Source organism: Dendrobium catenatum, unplaced genomic scaffold, assembly GCF_001605985.2.
Source record: "Dendrobium catenatum unplaced genomic scaffold, ASM160598v2 fragScaff_scaffold_1284, whole genome shotgun sequence".
Taxonomy (NCBI): Eukaryota; Viridiplantae; Streptophyta; class Magnoliopsida; order Asparagales; family Orchidaceae; genus Dendrobium; species Dendrobium catenatum.
The window spans coordinates 401,111-410,593 of NW_021319746.1; positions in this window are offsets into that span (position 1 = coordinate 401,111).

Genomic DNA, 9,483 nt, shown 5'->3' on the forward strand with positions numbered 1-9,483 from the left:
TATATATACTTTAAATTGCATTCTAGTATTTACTGTGAAATGATTTTTATATTATAAACTAATCTCTTCTAAAAAAAAAAAGAAAATTATTTTATGTTAAATTTGTTCCTATCCTTCAACTATATATATATATATATATATTCTTATTTTTGTAATAATTTTATCTCAGTTAAATATTTTGTCAGTTTATATGCAATCGTTTCTTCTAGATCCATAAACTAATTGAGGTAATTGAGATTGACGTCAGATCATCAATGTAAATTTTTCTAGATTTAAACCATCTATATATACAGCAAATTCATGTTTAATTTCTTATAGCTATGTTTAATTGTAATGTTTATAAAAGAAATAGGATAATTGCTTAACAGTAAGAGTTTATGAATTTATTTAAAAGGATTGTATGCATATTTGAATATTTGCTTCATATTTTGGTTTTGAAATTATTATCACATTAAAGTGTTTAGATATACATTTTATGTATAACAATAATAAACATACACGAATGATCAATAAATGAAAATAAAATTGCTTTTCTAAAATATATATGAGTTTGAAAGGTAGTGTATGTATCTTTTAGAAAATTTTGGGAAATAAAAAGTGTTTTGCTTAAATGAAAAGTTTAGTGCGTGCTCTTTGAATGGTGAAATGAAACTTGATCGTTTAAAAAAAAATGTTTATTTTGAAAAGATAAAATATGTAAGTGTGAGAATGCTTAAATATGGAAATGTGGTGGAATTTGTGTATTGTTTTGAGAGAGGAAATTGTAGAGATTTGAAGGGTAAAATATGTTGGTTTTGAAATGTAAAATTTGAATTTTTTTTTAGAGTGAAAGGTGTATGTTTAAAAGATGAAATGTGAGAAAGGTGAAAAATAAATGTTAGATTGTGAGAAATAAAATGTGTATATGTCAAAATTGTATTTTAAAGTGTGTGTTTGTTAAAGGTTGAACTATTATGAAAAGTGAGGTATAAATGTATTGAATGGTGTTTTAAATGTGTGGTTATTAAAAGTTGAAGTATTTCGAGAGGTGAGAAGTGTAAGTCTTAGAGAGTGAATTAGTTGGGTTTTAACTAGAAAATGAAAATGAAAATGTTAGAAAACAAAATTATCTCTCTCTCTCTCTCTCTCTCTCTCTCTCTCTCTCTCTTTCTCTCTCTCTCTCTCTCTCTCTTTTTCTCCCTCTATCGCTCTTTCTCTTTTTTATTCTTCTCCTTTCTTGTGCCTCGAGGTGAATGTAGAAAAAAATGTAAAGAATGCTCGCAAAAGTAAAGGTTTCAAAAAGTAAAGCAACAAAGCCAGTGCTCAAGCCCGAAGAAAGGTACGTCTTTATTTTCAGTAAATTTTAATTATTTTATTATTAATTATTAAATGTGCTTTCTAATCCCTGTTTTCTTTTTTTTTTTTCTTCTGTTTTATTTTCATAAACTGCGAGGAATGGTACCGGTCGAGGGAACAAAAGGACAAGGAGCTAATGACGTCAGTTGCGTCTATCCAGCCGGGTAGAGGTGCTACGGGCGGAACCACCGCGTCGTAGCCCCCGGTGACTGTGAGCATTTCTAAACTTAGAAAACCTTTAGAGACCCCTTGATGTGGTGTGTGTGAACCATTCATTTAGATCCTTGTAGTAACTTCAATTTTATTAGGTTTACTTTTATTTGCTTTTAGATCCTTAAACCCCTTTTACACACGCTCAAAGTCATAAGGGTTAGTAAAAACAAAAATTTCACCCTATACAACAGTAGTGGCACTTAAGGACAAAAATTAAGGACTGAGTCTTAGAAAACTTAGAATTAGGATGCATGCACATTTTAGGATAGAAATATATAACATAGAAAACTTAGTGACACCTCACCTTAGGATTAGTGAATATTTTTAAATTAAAATTCAATCAAATTAGAAAACTTTAGCCAATAATTGACCTAGGACATATCAAAACCACATAACCTATTGCACACACTTAGATTTGTTTGCTAGGATAACCGACTCTAGTTTTAAGTTAGGACGGTGTTTATTTCTTTACTGCTTGTGGACGGGATTTTTTTTCGAGTTTCATTGCATGCTGGTTGTAAAATGTTGGTGTGTTTGTTTATATTTTTACTGTACTCTTGTTGTGATTTGATTAACGATTAGATTACCCATAGGTTAGGAGCGAGCTGGATTGTTAATACAATTTCTGCAGGTGGCCACACCACTGCATGGCAGATGAAAAGGGGGCTAATTAATTAAAATAAATAAATGCTATAGGCTTCAGCTGCTTACCCCAAATGAAGAAGAGTGGCCAAGTGTGGCTTAATAATTTAAATTCAAAATGCATATATATTATAACTGCGTGGGAGATTTTTATTATAAATTGCTTAGGAAAACCTGCAGGTGGACTAGATTTTCTTCCTTCTGTGAAATGAAATGTAATGTAAATATAATATATCAGAGTCAAATTATTGAAAGATTGAAAAATGGAATCACATTCAATTTGAATCTAAAAAAAGGAAATATACCTTAAAGGATTATTCTCTTTTATTTGAAAGCCAAGATTAGAATGATTCAATATCAAATAGAAAAGAAAAATACCCTCTTAGGGATGAGTTTCTTTTCATTTGGATATCCAGAACCCGGCGACCCGAGAAGCTGTAGAAGAAAAGACAGAACGAGAAGATTGAAGAAAGAAGAAAAGAAATAAAGATTCAAGAGAACAATATATTCCCAGTTTTAAAAATCACTTGCGTCATTCTTAGGATTAGAATCGGTTTGTTGGATGGTGCCCGGACTACTTTACTTTTTGCAATTCGGTGTTGATATGGACATTGGACATGGACATTATATTTGGATTATTAAATTGTTGTTTACATTGTTTGTGTAGTTAGTTTTTAGGGCCTTGCATGCCGGTTTTTGTTTTAGCCTGGATACAATCAGAGTTTTTTTCGTAAGGTACGCTTAAAATTCTTTTACTTTTAATTTTATAAAAAAAATTTTAGGCTCACATAGTAACTCTAACAATCTAAGAAGTAAGCTCGGGACCGCCGAGAGTCAGCATAAGCATATTATTACTTTCTCTTCTTTGTAGCACCTCTCCCGCCTGCGGGTTCTGGCGGACCACTTGACCTATGAGGGTGCAGTTCTGTCAAGGGGAAGTATGTGCAATCTCTAGGGAAAAATACCTATTTCTAAGCCTAAATTTTAAACTGCTTCATTATCATTTATGCATCGAGTTCAATTAGCATTGCATTGCATTAGATACAAATTAAAAAAAGTCTTAAATATTAATCTGTATTTCTAGACATTTTCACCATCAAAGTCAAGGGCCAATTAGAACGTCTTAGATGTCGACCTTCAATTCCTTAAAACTTATTAGCAAGTCCCTACCATCTTTCATAGACGGACCGACACAGTTTAAACGCCTAGGTGGTTAGCTGGCTCCCCATCCAGGCCGGGGGTAAGTCCAGATTTGCACTTCATTAGTTAGGTCAGATCACTACTTTTAGTACCCAAATTAGATTTAAGTCTAAGGCAGATTCTTTTAGATCTTAATCCTCGTCCTTCGGGAATATAATCCCAAATTTCTAATAAAATGTCAACTTTAAACATAAAAATTTCTCCTAAAATGTTAAAGCCTACATAGGTAGGCTGTAGGTTGTCTCTGAGCTTTCAAAATCCGATGCCTCCTACTTTCTCCTTTTGACCCGCTAATAAATGTTCAACATTGAGCTTTCTCCTTAAAAAATTTCCTACTTCGTTTCTTCTTTACTTTGTACTTTTAAAAGGTATAAATCACTGCTTTTTAATCAAGTATTTCTTAGGAGCTTCTCTCTTAGATGTAATTAAACTATAGGCGCTGCCTCATATATGATGAAAACCGCCCATATCTAAAATAAACCTTGTTTGTATTCTTATAAACAAGGAAAGTATCTTTAGGAACGGTAGATATTTTTAAAATCTCATTTTTAATTTGAATTAGACTGGTAGAAAATATTATTATCTTTCAGATAATATAATTGTATACTTGTTATATGTCAACTTAGAATGATGATTTTTTAAAAATATATTCCTTGTTTGCATCTTGAAAATGTTATGTTCTGTCTTCAAGATGATATAAGTATTCTCCTATTATTATTAAATAAAAGAAGAAATAACTTTTTCAATTAAAACTTATTTCTAGTTTAAACATATTCTTATAGATATTTATGTTCATCTTTCAAGTATGATATGTTATTCTTTGAAACTATTGTTTTAATTACTAATAAATATCAATTCAAACCTATTTTGATATTGAATCCATTTTGAAGATTTGTTCGGCTCTCTCTAGACCGTCTTTTATTCTCAATTAGTATTCGATTACAAAATAGGAAAATCAAATCTGGGTGCGACACAATATTTTTGCCCACCTGAAAAGTATTTGGAATCATCAATAATCATTACAAGTCAAGTGGTTTAATAAAACATGCAGAATACAATTCTCTCTTAGCAATCTCCCCCCTTTACGATGCATAAAGAATTATTGTTTGTATATTTTAAAAATTATAAAGAATCTCCAAACTCTCCCCTGAATTGATAAACATTGGAATAATGACTGTATTGCACTATAATTATCTCATCTCTTTGTTTATGATTATTATTATTATTATTATTATTATTATTATTATTATTATTTAAAAAAAATACAAACACATACAATAAAAAATAAAAATATAAACAAAATACGAGAACAAACAAAATACGAGAGAACAATCAAATATGAGAACAAATAATATTTTCTCCCCCTTTTTGACAACAATAAAAAGAAAAAGAAGAAAGAGAACAGAAATGTAAGCAGTCATATGATAATCCTTTTATGATTGATCCTTAAAAATGATTGAAATAAATTTGCAAATAAAATTAAATTATTAGGCAAATAAAATGATTCATAGAATTTAAGAAGAGATATAACATCGATAATAAAAAGGATATATAAAAAAACATGAATCAATTTAGATATTAAGATAAAGAATATCATTGCATAAAGGATGAATATAAAATTTGTATATTTCAAATTTCAATACTTAATAAAAATATACAGAAGATCAATTTGAATTAAGAGATTGAAAGATTGTGAAAAGAAATAACTACCACATGTGGCACTCTGCGCATCTTTTTCAATAGTCGTGGCACATTTTTATGCAGTTTTTTACTTGTGGACTTATTTTGTATCTCTTTTTCAAATTGCAAACCATTTGCGCATTCCTTTTGATTTTTGTACATTTGTATATTTTTCAAGAGTAATCTTGATGTTTCCAAAATAAATAATAAAAAATTTCAAATTTTTCTAAGTACAATAATATTTATTGATAAGTGAAATACAAAATAAAAAAAACATCACAATTGCAATAATAATATTAAACATTAATGTGGTCTAATAAGAGATATTAAATTGACATTCTTGATTATATCAAGTTATAAGCAAAACTTAAATTTAGAAAAATTAGATTTTCTAATGAATTCAATTTTGAACTGCAATTTATGGTATATCGCTTGTAAGATCAAAATTTTTAAAGAATTTTATATATGCTAACACACATTTTAAAACAAGATTAAAAGTGAGACAAGATAATTTATATTGATATCATAATAGAGAATATTACAATCAGTGAAATTTGATATCAATACACTTACACTTTTAACTTAAAACATAAATTTTAAAAGCTAACACATCAAAATGAAACTAATACATAACTAAAACATACACATCACAATAACATCAACTCAAGAAGACCATAAGCAAGTACATGAATCACTGTGATGGGCCCTGATCTAGAGGAAGAGGAGGTGGAACACTGAAGAAATTAAAATAACTGCTTATCATAAGCATATTTGAACTTATATCATTTTTCTGCTTTCGCATATATCCCATGTCCTGATTGTACTGAGCATCCTGCTGTTGTAAGTGAGTTTCAATTTGATTAAATCTTTGACCAAAATGAGTCTTTAAATGATCAAATCTATGAAGCAAATCTTGATAATTTAGTTCACCAGCAGATGCAGGTTCCTCGTCTGAGTAACTATTAACATGTTGTTTAGGTGGTTCATTTTTATTGAAGATTGCTCTAAAAGATCCGTCATTGTAGTAGAGTGATTCTTCAAAATTTTAATCTGGATAAACCAATTCATACTTCTTCTCCAAAATGTAGGCAACAAGATATCCTAAGGCAATATTCTTCTTTCTTTTATGGGCGACATGGCCAATTTCAGAAAGTCCATAAAGATAGTCAATGATTAGTTGGGCTTCATCTATAGGTATGTCAGTCAGAATCAAATAGGTCACGGTAGAAAGTAGAGGAGTAATGTTTACTCGATCACCAGCTTTAGGTATAATAGAGGTACGAATAATATGTTGAATGATATGAGCTTTTTGATTAAGAGATGATACTTTGGGTACATGAGTTAAAGTACCAACTAAGGAAGAAATTGGAAGAAGATTTTGAAGAATTCGGGTGCCATTGTTGGAGATGAAAGAAGGTGGCCGGTCATCCAAGGATAACCGGAACACGAAAAATTTGCTTTCTACCGCGAGTCCAATCATGTTGGATTCAAAAGGTAGATTCTCCTTCAAATGAATTTCTTCTTTTTAGATTTTAGAATCTCCTTTAGTCATAAAAGAGGGAGGTTTAAATGCTATGAAGAAGCCTTTGCCAATTTCAGGCAAAGGGAAGGAAATAATTTCATTTTTAAATGATAAGCCAAAACCTTTGTCGGCTATCATTGCTGGAGCAAATGATAAGGAAGCATCTTCTTCAGGAGGAAGTTTTGCTGATATTTTGAAGAAGGATCCTATTACTTTTTCAAAATTGGATACCCCTAATGTGTGGATTAAAAAACCTCACATTAAAATAAATCTTACTGAAATACATAATGATATTAGAGATGAAAATGTTGTCATTCTTGACAAGGATAAGGAAAAGACTAATGTTCAAATTTTGAAAAATTCCTTGGTTGTTAAAATCCTTAGGAAAAACTATCCTTTTTCTAAGTGTTCATTTGAATTAAGAAAGCAATGGTCAAAATTTGGAGGATTTCATATTACATTGCTTGGTCTAGATTGGCTACTTTGTTCATTTCAATCTCATGAAGCCATGGAGGAAGTCCTTAACGGGGGTCCTTGGCTTGTAGGGGATTTTGTGGTAGGCTTAGACAATTGGTCTCCTACCTTCTCTCCTTATTCTTTGAATGGAATTTCCTCTCCAATTTGGGCTCGTCTTCCTCATTTTCCATTACACTATTGGGACGAATCCAATATCACTAGAATTATTTCTAGAATTGGAACTCCACTTTTATTGGATGGTAACATGTTTAGATGGGGGAGAAGGGAATTTGCTAGAGCTTGCATCCGAGTAAATTTGAATTCTAAACTCCCCTCTGGAATTTGGGTGGAAGGGATTCATGGTAGATTTTTTCAAAAGTTTGAGTATAAAAATCTATCATCTTTTTGCTTCAAATGTGGGAAAATTGGACATATTGATTATGTATGTCCTAATTCAACACAGAATCAAAATCCTATTGTTAAAAAGGTCCCGTCCAATTCTTTTCAATCTGATAATACTTTGGGACCTTGGATGCATGTGAAGTTCAAAAACAAGAGCAGATTTATTCCTGAGAAAAAGCTTTTAATAATGCCATGGATAAATCAAATGATGTTTGTGTTAATATCAAAGATGCTGCCTTGGAAGATGTTGAAGGAGACGAGACTACAGTTTCAGATTTTTCTTATGTTCATTTCACAGCTAGGGACGTTGCTGAAAACAAGGAAGAAGAAGGAAAGGCAGTTAGTCAAGGAGGTGAATCTTCAACCGTCCATCATGTTAATTCTAAAAATTTTTAAATTAAAATCCCATAGAGGGAGGAGAATTTTCCTGAGGAACATAATCAGGAAATTCAGAATTTAAATCCTGAATTTTGTTTAGCTAAGCAAGTGCAAGTAGTATGCAATAACTTGAAGCTCAACAGCAATTTGAATTCAAATTCTGAATTCAAAATTCTGGGAATTGTGGAGGAAAGAGTAGAGGAAAGAGCTGATGCTGTTGATTCAACTAAAGATGCTGAAAGTTAAGAAGCTAAACATTTGGATGATCCCGTGGGAGTGAACTGCTCCATTCCTTTTGTATTATCTGGAGCCTATGAATCAATTAGTATTTTGAATTCAAATCCAGAATTCAAAATCCCTGATAGTGTGGGAGCTAATAAGGAAGGAGGTTTTAACAATTTGAATTCAAATCTCCTGAAATAGTAGAAGTTATTAAGGAAGGAATTGATGCTGCCAACTCAACACAGATTGCCAAATTTTAGGAATCTATCAAACCAATTTCTGAATTCAAATATTCAGATTTTAAGCAGAAAGTTGCAACTAATTTGGCGGCTGTCTCTTACAATTATGCTGATCCAAATATGGACTCAACTTCCATTCCTGAATTAAATAATAGTTTTGGCATGATTAAAGATACTTCTCCATTATCAGATATTACGTTGCATTTTAATAAAACTACTCTTAAAAAAGAAAATAGTCTTTTTAAGAAGAGTAAGTCTCCCGGTTTTAAGCACACTTTGTTCAAAGAACTTCAAGCTTTAGGACCAATAAAAGATATTCCTAGAAGGAAGATGGCTGAAATCAAAGTGAAGAACGGATTAAAAGGTTCTTCTTCTTTTTTACCTCATTGAAATGCAAAATGGTTGTCCCGTTGACAACTACATAGTGGATATATACTTGAAGATGGAGCATATTATCAAAAGCATGGATTAATGCTAGCATTAAATGCTGACTTTGGAGATTGGAAAAAGCTTATAGAATATCTATCTATGATATTCTTAATTGATATTTGGAAATTATTATTAAAATGGACTTTCCTTTTTAGATTTTATTACTTAGGTTTTTATCTAGTTTGTTATTTTAATTTTTTTTTAATTGATTATGGAATCATTACTAAGTCTTATTCTCTAACTGGATGGGAACTCTGAGATACTAATCAACCCTCGGGTTGTTTAATTCTTTGGTATCCCCTGCATCTCAACAGTTTCAAAATAGGAAATAGTGGGGTTCATATCACTTATAATAAGTTTAAATTAACAAATTATGTCCAATAAGGTCCCTTTTTCTTGTTGAAAAAGGAACCATTAGTTTATTTTACCTAGTTTGTATTAGGATGCCTTTTCTTTTATAATTAATGTAATTCAGCATTTCTTAAAAAAAAAAAAAAGAGTTAAAGTACCAACTCCTCTAAGAACATTGTTGATTTCAGACCAGTCAAAATTAGAAGCACTGGTCAAAGTGTGGGCTCTAATTCCTTCAATTCTTAAGTTCATAAAGATTCCTAAGTCTGCCTTCCTGATTTCTACTTTCTTCTTAAAAACATATGACCATATGATAGAATGATCAGAATTGAAGGACATATTTGCTAGAAAATAGTAAAAGGTCTCTTTATTATAGAAGTAAATAAGAGTAAGGATTAGGCCAAATTGAGTGGA